The 15,740-nt window shown below is 38.7% G+C and overlaps 1 protein-coding gene across 5 annotated transcripts in view; it reads left to right on the top strand.

Moving 5' to 3' along the window:
* PAK5 (p21 (RAC1) activated kinase 5) overlaps nucleotides 1-15,740 on the top strand; it is a 399,298-nt gene that overhangs the window by 141,694 nt on the left and 241,864 nt on the right. Inside the window, exon 1 of one of the 5 annotated variants that reach the window (XM_070471886.1) lies at nucleotides 8,150-8,172. The exons of the other annotated variants lie outside the window; for them this stretch is intronic. The gene's annotated coding sequence lies outside the window, so the exon portion shown is untranslated. Of the gene's footprint in view, nucleotides 1-8,149; nucleotides 8,173-15,740 lie in introns of those variants that run through there. 5 annotated transcript variants of the gene reach the window in all.

Genomic DNA, 15,740 nt, shown 5'->3' with positions numbered 1-15,740 from the left:
ACCTCATTTGACTCTGGAGAAAATCCTTGTATGCTAATTTTTAATGTAAATGAATCCTGCCCTAAAGTCTAATCATTACTTTGGAAGCTGTTTAAAAATTATACTATTAATTTTGACATTTATATTCACTGCAGAATTCCTATATTATGTTTTATTATCCAGTGTTGCAGGATGTAAATAAATGTTTCATTATATGTTTGGGATGTTTAATAAAGTTTAATAGGTTTTATTTGGCACAACTTAATATCCCAATAATTCCTTTATCTACAAAATATTTGAGTTATAAGTGAGACAGTTTCCAATGATGTGTGTGTGTGTGTGTGTGTGTGTGCTCAGTGGTGTCCGACTTTTTGTGACCCTATGGACTGTAGCACACCAGGCTCCTCTGTAGATGGAATTTTCCAGGCTAGAATACAGAAGTGGATTGCCATTTCCTTCTCCAGAGGAGCTTCCCCACCTAGTGATCAAACTCACCTCTCTCGTGTCTCTGGCATTCAAGGCGGGTTTTTAACCAGCTGAGTCACCAGAGAAGCCCCAATTTCTAATGATATACTTCTATATTGCTTCCCAGGTAGCACTAGTGATAAAGAACCTGCCTGCCAATGCAGGAAACATAAGAGACATGGGTTCAGTCTCTGGGTTGGGAAGATCCCCTGGAGGTGAAAATGGCAACCCACTCTAGTATTCTTGCCTAGAGAATCCCATGGACAGAGGAGCCTGGAGGGCTATAGTCCATGGGGTCGCAGAGAGTCAGACACAACTGAAGCTACTTAGCATACACATACTGCAGAGTATGTGCTTTCAGTTCAGTTCAGTCACTCAGTCGTGTCCGACTCTTTGCGACCCCATGAATCGCAGCATGCCGGCCTCCCTGTCCATCACCAACTCACGGAGTTTACTCAAACACATGTTCATCGAGTCGGTGATGCCATCCAGCCATCTCATCCCCTGTCGTCCCCTTCTCCTCCTGCCCGCAATCCCTCCCAGCATCAGGGTCTTTTCAAATGAGTCAACTCTTCACATGAGGTGGCCAAAGGATTGAAGTTTCAGCCTCAGCATCAGTCCTTCCAGTGAGCACCCAGGACTGATCTTTAGGATGGACTGGTTGGATCTCCTTGCAGTCCAAGGGACTCTCAAGAGTCTTCTCCAACACCACAGTTCAAAAGCATCAATTCTTCAGCACTCAGCTTTCTTCACAGTCCAACTCTCACATCCATACATGACCACTGTAAAAACCATAGCCTTGAGTAGATGGACTTTTGTTGGCAAAGTAATGTCTCTGCTTTTTAATATACTATCTAGATTGGTCATAACTTTCCTTCCAAGGAGTAAGCGTCTTTTAATTTCATGGCTGCAGTCACCATCTGCAGTGATTTTGGAGACCAAAAAAATAAAGTCTGACACTGTTTCCACTGTTTCTCCATCTATTTCCCATGAAGTGATGGGACCAGATGCCATGATCTTAGTTTTCTGAATGTTGAGCTTTAAGCCAATTTTTTCACTCTCCTCTTTCACTTTCATCAAGAGGCTTTTTAGTTCCTCTTCACTTTCTGCCATAAAGGTGGTGTTATCTGCATATGCTTTAACACTGCCATATTAAAAAACTAAAAAAATCCAACTAGTTGGTATGAACTTTTGTATTGCTGGGCTTTCCTGATAGCTCAGTTGGTAAAAAAAAAAAAAATCTGCCTGCAATGCAGGAGACCTGGGTTCTATCCCTGGGTTGGAAAGACCCCCTGGAGAAGAAAAAGGCTATCCACTCCAGTATTCCAGCCTGGAGAATTCCATGGACTATGTAGTCCATAAGGTCGCAAAGAGTCTGAACTCGACTGAGGGGCTTTCACTTTCGCTTTTCACTTTTGTATTGCTAATACAGTTTCTATCAGATTCTTATTGGAAAATTCATTAATCCATTATAGTTATAATTTCATCCTTTTTCTTCTCTGGTTACAATCACTCCTAAGATCTTTAAAACATCACAGTAAGTCATAGAGTATTATAGACTCTTGGAGCTTCCCTGATAGTTCAGTTGGTAAAGAATTGCCAGCAATGCCAGAGACCCTGGTTCAATTCCTGGGTCAGGAAGATTTGCTGGAGAAGGGATAGATTACCCACTACAGTGTTCTTGGGCATCCCTTGTGGCTTCCAGCTGGTAAAGAATCTGCCTGCAATGCAGGAGGTCTGGGTTCAATCCCTGGGTTTGGGAAGATCCCCTAGAGAAGGGAAAGGCTACCCACTCCAGTATTCTGCCCGAGAGAATTCCATGGACTGTCTAGTCCATGGGGTCGCAAAGAGTCAGACATGACTAAGCAACTTTCACTTCCATGTAATGCCCAGTATGGAAACCACTAATCACCTGTGGTTGTTGAAAGCTTGAAATGTGGCTGCTCCCAATTGAGATGTGCCTTAAGTATAAAATATACAATGGATTTCAAAGTTTATTATGAAAACATAAATGAAAATATCTCATTGGCAACTGTTGAAATAATATTTTGATTGTGTTGGTATAAAATGCATTATTAAAACTTTGCCTGTTTCTTTTACCTTTTTAATGCAGTTATTGTGTGTGTATATTCTTAGTCGTTTTGTCATGTCTGACTCTTTGTGACCCCGTGGACTGTAGCCCACCAGACTCCTCTGTCCACAGGATTACCCAGGCAAGAATATTAGAGTTGGTTGCCATTTCCTCCTCCAGGGGATCTTCCCCACCCAGGTATCAAACCTGTCTCTTGTGTCTCTTGCATTGGCAGGCAGATTCTTTACTGCTCTGCCACCTAGGAAGCCCAATGTGGCTAATAGAAAATTTAAAATTGCATTTGTGAGTCACATTTGTGCTGAATATTGTATTTCTCTTGGGCAGTGCTACTTTAGTGCTTGCTTCTTCACCAAGGACACTGCTGCTGCTGCCAAGTTGCTTAAGTCGTGTCCGACTCTATGCGACCGCATAGACGGCAGCCCAGCAGGCTCCCCCATTCCTGGGATTCTCCAGGCAAGAACACTGGAGTGGGTTGCCATTTCCTTCTCCAATGCATGAAAGGAAAAGTGAGAGTGAAGTCGCTCAGTTGAGTCTGACTCTTAGCGACCCCATGCAGCCTACCAGGCTCCTCCAACCATGGGATTTTCCAGGCGAGAGTACTGGAGTGGGTTGCCATTGCCTTCTCCCACCAAGGACACATGTTCTACCAAAAATATTTTGGTGAATGAAGTCCCCAGTTTTTGTAAACAACATTGAGATTTGGCTAGTAGTATTCACCCAAGCTGCCATGATGTCAGTGTCCACTGGACCTCTAACCGTCATGTTGATTGTTTGGGCAAGGAGCAGTAGAAAAGGATAAATAGGACTCACGTCAGACTTCTGACCCTTTTTTTTCTCTTTTTAAAAAATTAATTTATTTATTTTAATTGGTGGCTAATTACTTTACAATATTGTGGTGGTTTTTCCCACACATTGAACTATGTAAAGACAAAAAGTTAGTATTATAAGAAAAAAAATATTTTCTCCCTGTTTTCTTTTTTATTTATTTATTTTCCAATTATTTTTATTAGTTGGAGGCTAATTACTTTACAATATTGTAGTGGTTTTTGCCACACGTTAACATGAATCAGCCATGGATTTACATGTGTTCCCCATCCTGAACCCCCCTCCCGCCTCCCTCCCCATCCCATCCCTCTGGGTCATCCCAGTGCACCAGCCCTGAGCACTTGTCTCATGCATCCAACCTGGACTGGTGATCTGTTTCACACTTGATAACATACATGTTTTGATGCTGTTCTCTCAGATCATCCCACCCTCACCTTCTCCCATAGAGTCCAAAAGTCTGTTGTATACATCTGTGTCTCTTTTTCTGTCTTGCATATAGGGTTATCGTTACCATCTTTCTAAATTCCATATATATGCATTAGTATACTGTATTGGTGTTTTTCTTTCTGACTTACTTCACTCTGTATAATGGGCTCCAGTTTCATCCACCCCATTATACTTCTGACCCTTTTTAATGAGCTTTCCTTTTCTCACCAAGCATTAACTATACATGGCTAAAATAAAGAGTAGGAAATGTGATGTTTTCACTAATATTCATGCCAAAAAAAAGTCAGGGTTCTGATGCTATCAAAGTCAATGTCAAGTCAATAACAGCAGTATCAGACATGTTATCCATAAATCACAACTTTCATTTTCTTTTGATTATTGGGCAGTATTATCAGGCATCCTGACTTGAAGGAAAAAACCCACAAGTACAGAAATTTTATGTAAATTTTCTTTAGTTTTTTTTTTATGTTGGCACCTAATTCAATTTAAAGTTTTTTTATTTTGAAGTAGTTTTGGGCTATGGAGTAATTGCAGAAATAGTACAAAGAGTTTCTGTACACTATTCATCCCTAATGTTAACATTTTATTTAACCATAATACAGTTGCCAAATACAGGATTTAAAAATGGTTTAAGGAGGTGTGTCTGTGGATACAAAATTAGGTACAAGACTATAAACCAGGAGCTGGCAAGCTTTTTCTGTTAAAGACTAGAGAGTAACTCTCTGAGGTGTCTGCCAGTACTGTGTAGCTCTGTCATTGTAGCACAAAAATAGTCGTAGACCATATGTGGAAAATGAGAGTGTGTCCAAACTTTATTTCAGAAACAGGTGGCAGACAAGATTAGGTCCATGGGTTGTGCAATGTGCCAACACCTGCCATAAACCAATGTACAGACCCTATTTGATTTCATCAGTTTTCTCATTAATGTTTTTCTTTGTTCAACACAAGCTCCCAAATCATATTTAGTTGTCTCTGCAATCCCCTCCAGTCTAACAGTTACTCATTCTTTTCTTCTCTTTCATGGACCTGACACTTTGAAGTATGCTAGTCAGTCATTTGGTAGAACGGCTCGCAATTGTCTGATGGCTTCTTGACATTAGGCTGAGATTATGTGTGATTACAGATATGAGTATGGGCATGGGTTACTATACATACATATGTTTCTTGACTCTGTCCACTGAGAATGTCTAAGTTCAGTGGTCCTCAAATAGCAAAAAGCATACACAGCACTCAGATCCTTGATTTTTAAACAAAAAGCCATTTTCCAATAAAAGGATCCTGAGCTCTTTGGAGAAGTAGTTGGTTCTGTGGCTGGGGTGGGGAAAATATGAAAATTGTCTGGAATGTGTGTGTTTCTAGAAAAAGAATAAGAGCATGTCAAAAGGACATATGAACAAGGAGGAGTTCCAAAGGGCCAAAACTGGGACTTTGTGAGCAACATGATATATAATTAAAGTTTTGGATTATAACTTGTGAAATGAAATAAGTATTCCTGACTCCTTGGTGATATAAATAACTACATAAATAAATGAGGTGATGGGATACTCTCTTTTATGAAAGAATTCTAATTAATAAATAGCATTGATTACATTCTAGTGGAAGAATGAAAGAGAAAATTACCCTTAGGCAGATACCACAGTGATAATTGTTGCAGACACAATCCACTTATAGATACAAAAACTAAAGCTGGTGGAGGATAGGATATTTGCATAATCTCAAGGTTTAACTCCTAAGATATTTATGAATTACAAAGGAGTAGGGAATAGTTATATTTCACTAAGAGGCAGATATACCTTAACCTAATGATCAAGGTTAACATCACCAGTAATAAGACATAATATTATGTACCCCTGTTTCAAATATTTTAAACATCAGTTTGGTTAAATAATGAGATTTTGCATTTACATCTCAGTTTGCAGTGTCTACCATGGAGTGTACCCCTGACAATACTTGATTTGCCAAAGCTTAAAAAAAATTTTTTTTTAATAAATTGAATTTTCTTGCCTCTTAAGAAAACACGGTATTTCCTTCTTAATTCAAAAAAGTTGAAGTATGACTCAGTTACTATAGGCTAAATGAAGTGTTCCTGGGTTTGTTATTCTCTGGATTCAAATCCTAGAGTTGGTAGAATTTCTAGAAAGAAGACAAAGGCCATATATCTTCAGTAACTACACTAGATAGTTAAAAAATTTAAGAAGACTCTTAAATGGTTAAATCTTTGAATCAGTTATTCAGAATTCACAACTTACACTTTTTGTGTTCTATTGAATTAATTAAACACCTTCAAGGGCATATTTCTTTAGTTTCTATTGATAGCGCATATAGCTGATTGTTGTGCTGTGGGCACTGACACTTTATAAATACTTGATAAAAAGCCACCTGCTTTCTTTCTTGCAGCCATATAATCAAAGTTCTATTTATATTTCTTTGCTTAGTTTAATTCTTGTGCTCCATTTTGTCATGCATTTGGTTAACATCGCTTTCACTTGGAATCACTTACCCTTATCAGGAACTTCAGTTTACTGAAACAAACCACCCCGTAGAAGGTGCATACCAGCAGTGAAATTGCAGTGTAGCCATCACGGAGACAGACGGTTGCTGAGGCAGCTGCATTTTCACCCTGACATTTCTGCTTTGGTTGAACTGCCATTGTCCTTCATGTATACATTTTAGTTGATTTTTTAAAGGTAAACTTCTGAGCAGTCATATCAGGGGAAAGTAACCAATGGCACAGCATACAAGATTCATAAACCTAAAGATCCATGACTTAAAGACATGTGCCTGTGAATACAAAATTAGGTAGGAATGTGAATATTTAGAATGAGGTGATAATTCATAACAAATTATGAAGTTAATAAGCTAACAATGCAAACATCACAAAATCAGAAAAGCAGTATATTTTTATTAATAGAATGCCATGCCATCTCTCTAATATCTTGGTCACTGTATATGTTGGCACAAAATGCTTTGATTATCTCTTTACCTTTAAATATAAAAATTATTTTGAAACATCCTTCTGCGGAGAAAATAGAATCATAATACAGCTTTTTCTTTAAGATGTCTGACTGACATTTATTTTTTACTGACATCTAGAAAAGCTTATTTGGGCATCTCATCTTGTTATCAGTAGTGGTATGTAAACTTTTTTAGAATTATCAAATTTTGAAACACCTCTACCATATTTCTTGAATGCATGAACCATAAGGTTTCATGACATTTGAAATTTGCTTGTACAATGAATAATCTTAATACTCTTTAAATTGATGAACCACATCACCAGTGACTTGTAATTGTTTGTTCTATGATGAATTTTATCTTCATAATCTTTATTTGTGTCAAATTAAAAAATGGAAATATGCCAAGTGTTTGTAAGATTCACTCTTTTTTATTAATTGAATTATCAAATAAGAACCAGTCTGTTACTTCTATCCACCATTTTCCTCCTGGTGAATGCTTTGGATGTGGTCTGAAAATTATTTTAGTACAAAAGTACATCAGAATAATTTATATTGATTTAATGTTCATTTCATATTTAATTTTTAAGGTCTTCCATTCTTAAATAAAGATATAAAAAGTACCTTTCTTATATGATCAAAGCAAAGAGGTTTAGTTTCTCACTTGTTTTAATGATACCTTCAAAACAACTTTCCATGTACTGTTAAATGATATGCTCAAACTACATCAACTTATGAAACAAAAGTTCTGTGAATCTTTGAAAATACATTTCTGCATACTTCTTGTGCTGTGGTGCCCATGTGACAAGGCTTAAGGAGCTTTACAAAAGGCAGCATTCCCCCTTACACACATACCCAGAGCTGCAGGGCACACTTATATTGCAATTTGCTTTCAGGCCCTGCATCTTTATGCTGTGATGCTGGGTTAGTCAGTATGTGGAGGTGTTGGGGATTTCCTTGATGGCATTGCTGCAGTTGGAATAACTAGCAAAAGCTGAACTGTAACGGAAATTGACTGCAAAACACATAAATATATCCCACTGTTAACTACCAAAATTAATCTCTAACTCAAGTACCTCCTCAGCTGGAGCCCCCAAATAACTACAGCCACCCCAACTCCATGCAACATATAGTGAAGTGTAATGTAGGAAGTTGGAATACAAAGAGACAGTTCTCTTAACCAGTTGCTGTTAAAAGATCTTCCTTTTGTATAATCTTCAAAAATATATGACCATGTGAACATATTGCTAGGGTCCTTCCCAGGCCGAGGCCTTGATGTCTGTGAACAAATGAATGACCTTGAGCCTTTAGCTTTATTGGCTTCATGGTACATTTATCTCTGTTCTTTATTCTGCAGGGAAGTATCAGAAGCAAAGACCATGAAGACATTGATGATGAACTAGTAGCTGAGTATGTGCTGTTAATTCAAAGAATCCGGAAATGCCCTGAAATCTTATACTTAAGACAAGTTTCTCAAATTATGTTAATAATCTGTAAAAATAGAATTCCCTGACACTAAAAGCTTCAATAAGCTTTCTTAAACTATAAATTAGAGATAATTTTTTCCACAGTTAACCAGGCTGAACTCTTCTTGAAATTGTCCAAGAGGAGACTGGGTTTTGTGGTCCATTCCTTTATTGATGCTTCAGTTTCTTTATGAATTTCCTACTACCAGGACCATGCTGTTTGTCTCCAGTGTCTCTCTTCTGCTTCAGCTAGGCTAGACCTGTTTTCTTGGTAATGACAGATATTAAAAATCAAAAAAGCACAAGCACTTGAAAATATAGGGAAACTGCTGTGTCGCTTTAGCGTTCTATGAACAGTCATGCCCTCTCTAAATCACGCCACATAACCAAACCTAGAATCAGAGAGGGAGTGACCTAAGAAGTTACTTGGTGAAAAATGTGGGTACAGTGAAAAATGAGGAATTTGCACAATTCTTTTTAATCAGTTTATCCCAGTGTCCAAAACTGAACCCTTGATTTTCTTGACCAACATACTTGCTATTATCTGAGTGTCGATATCTTCTACAAAATGGCTGTGTTGACATTATAACCTCCAAAGATGATGGTGTTAGTGGGTGGGGTCTTGAGGTAGTGTTTAGGTCATATGGTTGGAAGCCTCAAGAATGGAGTTAGTGTACTTAGGAGAGATCCCACTGAGCTCCCTAGCCCCTCCACCACATGAGGATACAGCCTAGAGGAGAGCCTTCACCAGTTACACTGCTGCCCTCCCGTTCTCAGACTTCCAGCCTCCAGAACTGTGAGAAGTAAATTTCTGCTGCTTATAAGCTGCCCAGTTTGTGACACTTTGTTATTGCAACCCAAAGGGACAAAGTGAAGCTGCTCAGTCGTGTCCGACTCTTTGCGACCCCATGGACCTTGCTCCTCCGTCCATGAGATTTTCCAGGCTAGAGTGCTGGAGTGGGTTGCCAGGACAAAGGCACCATGTAATATGCTCCTCTCCAGCTGTTCCCCAGGTAGACTGCTGCCCACCCTGCTTGACTGCTACCCACCCTGCTTCTCTTGCACCGCAGCCAACCCATCAAATTGTCATCAATACTTTGAAAGTATATCTAGAGTCAGACCACTTCTCACTGCCCATACCACTGCCAGCGTAAGTGCAAGCTGCTGTCATCTTTACCTGTGCTACCTAACCAGCCCCTTAACTAATATTCCTGCTTTCCTATAATGTTTCCCCAAACCTAGGAAGAGTTGTAAAGTGAAAATCAAAATGCCACCTTCTACTTGAAGCTCTCCAGGGGCTTCCCCATCAGATTTATAATAAAACCCCAAATCTTTACCATACCATTAGGCCATCCACAGTCTGATCACGAGCTGCTTGCACTATCTTATATTTATACCGTTCTTTTCTTTGGACTCCATTATGGTCACGGGCCCTTCAGCACTCTAAAAACCATCATGACCTCAGGACATCTGCAGATGCCATCTTCATATCCTGCGATACTGTTGCTCCTACTGTCTGTAATGCTCATTTTCTTCATTCAAGTTTCTCCTCAAATGCTGTCTCTTAGGAGTCTTTCTTGAGCTCTTTTTCCAGTAGCTTCCTTTCACTCTCATGCTTGCCCAACTTTATTTTTCTTCATAGTATGTGTTTCTCCTGGATATTACAGGCATACCTCAGGGATATTGTGTGTTCAGTTCTAGACATTGCAGTAAAAAAGTGTCACAATGAAGAAAGTCACAGGAAACTTCTGGGTTCCCAGCACATGTAAAAGCTATGTTTATACTATACAGACTGTATTAAATGTGCAATAGCAAAGATTCAAATGTAAGGTCAGAAACTGTAAACTCTCTTAGAGGAAAATATAAACAGAATACTCTTTGACCCTACATCATAACAAGATCCTCTCTGACCCACCTACTAGAGAAATGGAAATGAAAACAGAAGTCAAGTCAATGTGTGGCAAAACCAATACAAAATTGCAAAGTAAAATAAATAAATTAATTAAAGAAAAAAATAAACAAATGTGACCTAATTAAAGTTTTTGCATAACAAAGGAAACAATAAATAAGATTAAAAGACAACCCTCAAAATGAGAGAAAATAATTGCAAATGAAACAACTGGCAAAGAAATAATCTCCAAAATATGCAAGTAGCTCATGCTGCTCAAAACAAGGAAGAAAAACAACCCAATCAAAAGCTGGGTGGAACACCTGAATAGATATTTCTCCAAAAAAGACATACAGATGGCCAACAAACATGTGAAATGATTCTCATCATCGTTTAGAGAAATGGAAGTAAAAACTACCATGAGGTATCACCTCACACTGGTCAGAAAGACCATCATATAAAAATCTACAAACAATAAGTGCTGGAGAGGATGTGGAAAAATGAGAACCATGTTATACTGTTGGTGGGAATGTAAATTGATACAGTCATTATGGAGAACTGTATGGAGATTCCTTAGAAAACTAGGAATAAAACTGCCATATGACCCAACAATCCCACTACTGGGCATATACCCTGGGAAAACCGTAACTGAAAAAGACACATGTACCCTAGTGTTCTTTGCAGCACATTTTACAATAGCTAGGATATGGAAGCAACCTAAGTGTCTATTGACAGATAAATGGATACACAAATTTTGGTACATATATAAATGGAATATTCAGTTCAGTTCAGTTCACTCACTCAGTTGTGTCCAACTGTTTGTGACCCCATGAACCGCAACATGCCAGGCCTCCCTGTCCATCACCAACTCCTGGAGTCCACTCAAACTCATGTCCATCGAGTAGGTGATGCCATCCAACCATCTCATCCTCTGTCGTCCCCTTCTCCTCTCACCTTCAATCTTTCCCAGCATCAGAGTCTTTTCAAATGAGTCAGCTCTTTGCATCAGGTGGCCAAAGTATTGGAACTTCAGCCTCAGTCCTTCCAATGAATATTCAGGACTGATTTCCTTTAGGATGAACTGGTTGGATGTCCTTGGAGTCAAAGGGACTCTCAACAGTCTTCTCCAACACCACAGCTCAAAAGCATCAATTCTTCTGTGCTCAGCTTTCTTTATAGTCTCCAACTCTCACATCCATACATGACCACTGGAAAAACCATAGCCTTGACTAGACAGACATTTGTTGACAAAGTGATGTCTCTGCTTTTTAATATACTGTCTAGGATACTCATAACTTTCCTTCCAAGGAGTAAGCGTCTTTTAATTTCATGGATGTAATCACCATCTGTAGTGATTTTGGGCCCCAGAAAAATAAAATCAGTCACTGTATTCACTGTTTCCCCATCTATTTGCCTGAAGTGATGGGACTGGATGCCATGATCTTAATTTTCTGAATGCTGAGCCAACTTTTTCACTCTTTCATTTTCATCAAGAGGCTCTTTAGTTCTTCTTCACTTTCTGCCATAAGGGTGGTGTCATCTGCATATCTGAGGTTATTGATATTTCTCCCGGGAATCTTGATTTCAGCTTGTGCTTCATCCAGCCCAGCATTTCTCATGATGTATTCTGCATATAAGTTAAACAAGCAGGGTGACAAAATACAGTCTTGACGTACTCCGTTTCCTATTTGGAACCAGTCTGTTGTTCCATGTCCAGTTCTATCCGTTTCTTCCTGACCTGCAAACAGGTTTCTCAAGAGGCAGGTAGGGGGTCTGGTATTCCCATCTCTTTCAGAATTTTCCACAGTTTATTGTCTTATGCAGTTCTATTTATTTCCCTGTCCTCCAAGCCTGTGGGCCCCCTACTGTGCTTTCTCTTTCTATGGGTTTTCCTATTGTAGATATTTTGTATAAGTGGAATCATGCAATATGTGACCTCTGGTGTCTGCCTTCAGCCATTTAGCATATTTCTGAGGTTCATCCGTACTGTAGCATGTATCATTATTCATCCTCTTTTATGCCTGAATAATATTCCATTGTATAAATATACCACCTTCATCCATCTGGTTGGTAGACATTAGGGTTGTTTTTTTCTTTTCTTTCTTTCTTCTTCTTCTTTTTTTTTTTTTTTGGCTACTGTGAATAATACTGCTACTCCCTTGTACCAAATATTTGTTTGCATGCATGCTCTGTTGCTTCAGTCATGTCCACCTCCTAGCATCTCTATGGACTGTAGCCCATTAGGCTCCTCTGTCCATGGGATTCTCCAGGCAAGAATACTTGAGTGGGTTGCCATGCCCTCCTCCAGGGGATCTTTCCAACCCAGGGATCAAACCTATGTCTCTTATACTTTCTGCATTGGCAGGGGGGTTCTTTACCACTAGTGCCACCTGAGAAGGCCCAATATTTGTTTGAGTTCCTATTTTCAGTTTTTTGGGGTATATACCTAGGAGTGGAATTTTTGGGTAACCACAGTGTCAAAATAATGTTTTAAAATGCATAACATAAAGTGCTTAGGGTTATAAAGGAAGCCAAGTTTATGGACACTGAGTTATTAAAACATTAAATAAATTTGTGCTATGGTAAAATGTGTTTCTTGATTTTGAAGTATAAGATCTAATGGCAGATCTAATAACTGCCTTATAGTCAAAGTGGTGATGAGTGCAAATGATATTTTAAAGTATCTGCAGTAGTTATAATATCATGTAAAAAGGTTTGTGTTTTCTTGATCACTTGTCTTTACAATATTTATTGTCTGTTAAAGGCTAATGAAAATAAAGATATAATTTCTTTCCCACTCAAATTCATAGAACTCATGAATCTATCTAAATGAGCCCAGAGACTTGAAGTTAAAACCCCTAGTCAAGAACTCCTGCTTTAAAGAGGAGAGTGGTTATAAGAATGAGCTTCCTGTTAGTTAGCTTTTTCACTGGGGCGGGTGGGGGCTCTCCATTTTTCTGGGCTTCCCTAGTAGCTCAGTGGTAAAGAATCTGCCTGCCAGTGGAAAAGACACAGATTTGATCTCAGAGTCAGGACAGTCCCCTGGAAGGGAAAGCACAGCAACCCACTCCAGTATTCTTGCCTGGGAAATCATATGAACAGAGGAGCCTGGTGGGTTACAATACATGGGGTTGCAAAAGACTTAGACACAACTTAGCGACTAAAAGAACAACTCTCTTTTCCCACTTTTGTCCCCACCATCCCTCCATCAAGTCTTCATCTTTGGAAACATAACTTCATCAGGCTCATCTTGGACAGGTGCACATCCATTGAAGTGGAGACTAGACAGTCTTTATATTGCAGGGACATTATTGCTAGGTTTTGGGCTGTTATCTTTGTTTTCTATATTTGATTAAGTTTAAGTTAATTTCTGTGTAATGCAAATAATTCGGAATTTAAGTAACATTTCTAAATCTAATGTTGCATAGTGTTTCGTGTCACATCATCTCATTTAATCCTCTGAAAATTGTGAGTATGTCTCCAAGCTGTCATTACCATGAATCGAAGACAAGGAGGCCCAGACACAAAATGATTTAATTAACTTCAAAAAGCAAATATGTGCCACTGTGCTTACAACTTTGGGTATCTAGCAGTTAAAAACGTCAAGTGCTTTTTCTACTGGACCAGGAAAGCAACATACTAAATTTAATGGTTCACTTGGTTTTTCTGTGCAAAGAACAGTGACTCTAAGATGAAAGCCAGTATATTCCAAGCTGCTCTTCCATTTGAAATGATCCCTAGCATGTGAATATTACCTATAGTTCATAGTCCTGAAAAACTCAGTTCCTACATTGGCTTAGGGCAAGTGTCTCAGAAATAGAGGCTATTCAAACAGGATATTTTCCTATAGAGAAAGGTGAGTTGTTGTTTTTTTTTATCGAGTTTCGTTGTTACCTGAAAAGAAAAACAAAATAGTGCTCAGTCTATATTTGAGGACCTCCAAAGACAGGAAGTAATTCTGTAGGTTCCCAAGAAGATTCCCTTGAGAGAGCTCAGTGCAGTCAAACAGGGTATGAATATTAATCATTATTGCAAGCTTTCAGTCCCATATGTCACATTTACCTTGCTTTGAAAGAAAGAAAATCCCTTCTTGAGTGCAGTAAGTTTCTGATTGCATTGGTCAGAAAGTTCACTCAGGATTTTCATAAGATGATATGGAAAAACCCTAACAAATTTTCTGGCCAACACAATACTACTCCCCAAAGTTATGTATTCAGTTTTAGTGTTCCTATTATGTTGCTATTTTCTCCCATGGAAACAGAACACTCCTTATTTCAACAGTGAGGAAAGAGGAAAGGATGCTGGGTTCTGGCTATAAATATTTTATTATAGGGAGACAAAGATCACAGAGGGGCACATGAATAGCAGGAAACAAATGTGATGATGTTTTCAACTCCTCGGAGGAGACTTATATTAAACTATCTCTGAGAGTTTGTTTTCTGCTTGGCTTTTATGCTTTTAAGCCTGTTAATGAAACCCTTTGTGCACCTAAAGATTACTTATTAGATAAAGAGCACAGCACCTAACTGAAAGTATAGAGTTATAATATCTCCATTCTAAAGTATAGAATTGCTTCACTTCCATGTTATGTGAGTGTGTGTGTGTGTGTGTGTGTGTGTGTGCGCGCGCGCGCGCGCTCAGTCATGTCCAACTGTTTGCTATGCCATGGACTATAGCCTGCCAGGTGCCTCGATCCGTGGAATTTTCCAGGCAAAAATATTGGAGTGGGTTGCCATTTCCTCCTCCAGGGGCATCTTCCAAACCCAGGGATTGAACCCACATCTGTTGTGTCTCCTGCATTAGCAGGTGGATTCTTATCATTAGCACTACCTGGGAAGCCTCATTCTGTGTTATGGAAAAACTCAAGTGAACTTTTTGGCTAACCGAATAAAATAGATAACCAATAAGGACCTACTGAAAACTGAATCACTTTGCTGTATACCTGAAGTTAATACAACATTGCAAATCAATTGTACTCAATTAAAAGCATAATGAAAAATTATAAAGTATACATAAAGAAAAAGCTATTTTTAAATGGTGCAGTGGTAAAGATAATATTTTCAAGAAGGATGATCCATATTAATTCCTTGTGGAAAGGTTCTATCCTAGTTTTGAAAAAGAAGTTAAAAAATAATTGTGACTTAATTTTCTTATACAGCCCATTTCTTTCTCCTTTCTGCCCAGTGTCTTGGAATTGTTGAAAGATTCAGCCTAGTAATATATAGTAGCTTTCATGACTTCATAACCCACTGAAGTTTCCTTGGCTAAAATGTAGTGTTAATGAGGCCAAGGTCATAGCCTACACTCTAGGGGGGAAAAAAAGTCCTGTATTTCTAACACAATAGCATAAACCACATATTAAAGCTGCCATTCGTGAATTTGCTTTTCTTGTTACTAGAGAAAGTGGATGAAAGGATGAATGATGCAACAAATATTCTAAGATGGCAGAGCTTCTGGGGCCCATTTCATTTTGAGTGTAAACCACCTTAAAATGCATGTGCATAAGTGCTTTCATCTTTGAATGAGAAGAGAAAAACTTGTGCAGGGACACACTGTTTGTTCTAATATGTCGTTGCTGTTCAGTCGCTCACTTGTATCTGACCCTTTGTCACCCCATGGACTAC

The sequence above is a fragment of the Odocoileus virginianus genome, chromosome 9, assembly GCF_023699985.2.
Source record: "Odocoileus virginianus isolate 20LAN1187 ecotype Illinois chromosome 9, Ovbor_1.2, whole genome shotgun sequence".
Classification (NCBI taxonomy): Eukaryota; Metazoa; Chordata; class Mammalia; order Artiodactyla; family Cervidae; genus Odocoileus; species Odocoileus virginianus.
This window is presented reverse-complemented; position numbering and strand designations above follow the sequence as displayed.